Source organism: Emiliania huxleyi, assembly GCF_000372725.1.
Source record: "Emiliania huxleyi CCMP1516 unplaced genomic scaffold EMIHUscaffold_43, whole genome shotgun sequence".
In the NCBI taxonomy this organism is placed as follows: domain Eukaryota; phylum Haptophyta; order Isochrysidales; family Noelaerhabdaceae; genus Emiliania; species Emiliania huxleyi.
The window spans coordinates 697,024-698,502 of NW_005198751.1; positions in this window are offsets into that span (position 1 = coordinate 697,024).

Sequence of the window (1,479 nt, forward strand, 5' to 3'; positions counted from 1 at the left end):
GGAGGCCTCGGATCGGGCGCGCGCGTTCGCAGATAGCGTGGACAGGCACGAGCGAGCGCAGATGCGCTGGCTCGAGGACGGGGACGACGCACGGGCTGACCGCTCCCTCTCTCCGGACCTACCACGACCGACGGGGCGGCCCCGGCGGCGTTCTCTCCTCGCTCAGGCGCGCGCCAGCGTGAGCCCGCTCTGCCTGCGCTCCCACCGTTCGGACGCCTCCAGCGACGACGAAGCTGAGCCGGTCGCCTCGGAGCCTTCTCCGGCGAGCGTGATGGATTCCCTCCCGCTGCCGCGCCCGGCCTGGCCAGCGGCACAGGCAGCGGAACAGCCAGCCGGCGTGGACGCCAGAGCGGCAGCCGCGCCCGATGCGGCGACGCCCCCCCGCCGTCCCACCCCGACCCTTGTGCGGCGCCTCTCTCCTCGCTTCTTGCGGGGAGGCGCGCACCGCCGCAGCGCCTCGTCGGCCGCTGCGCCGGCCGCAGCGCCGGCCTGGCAGGGGGCGCAGGGGGCGCAAGAGGCGCAGGCCTCGCCCGCAGCGCAGGCAGTGCGGGAAGTGCCTGAAGCGGAGGGTCGCCAACCAGCCGCCGCTGCGGCGGCGGCGCCGGAGGTGCCGCCAGTGGCCGGCCGCCTCTACCGGGTCGTTGGGCCGCCCTTGCTCTCGCCAGCGCACGATGGCCCGCCGAGCGAGCCGCCCGCTTCGCACAGCGACGCGCCTCGCCTCTCGCAGCTGCGCGACTTGTCCCGCGAGCGAATGCTGCGCCGGCTCTCCATCGAGGTGCGGCCGAGAGGAGAGTGCTCGGTCCTGACACTGTGAGCCGGCCCTCGCCTGGCGAGAGACGCAGACCTTTGTATGCATCTGCAGAGAGAAGCGGCGGCGTGCGATCTCGCAGGTGGAGCTCGACGAGGAGGCCAGGTTCCTCCTCCACTCCGACGCTGTCCAAAGAGACTCCCCCCCCACTCCCCCTCCTCCTCCTCCTCCCCCTCCGGGCGGCGCCGCGCAGCAGCCGCACGACAGCGCCGCCGCCACCGAAAGGGCATGCTCTTCCTCCGCCACCGGCAGCGCCACCGGCAGCGCCACCGGCAGCGGCGCCGGCAGCGGCGCCGGCAGCGGCGCCGGCAGCGGCGCCGCCTCTTCCGGCGCCGTGCCGCATGAGCTCACTGCCGCCGCTGCCGCGACGCCGCAGAGGGCAGGGGCGGCGCCCCTGCCGCCTCGCCGCGAGCTGCTCGAGCCCTTCGAGCCATCGCCTCTCTCCGTCCTCGCCTCCTTCCTCGCCCCCCTCGCCCCCGCCCTCTCCCCCCCCCTCTCCCCCGCCTCCGCCTCCGCCTCCGCCTCCGCCTCCGCCTCCGCCTCCGCCTCCGCCTCCGCCTCCTCCTCCGCCTCCTCCTCCGCCTCGGCCCCGGCCGGAGAGGAGGGCGCCGCCCCTGGAGGAGGAGGAGGAGGAGGAGGAGGAGGAGGAGGAGGCGACGCCCTCGGGCTCG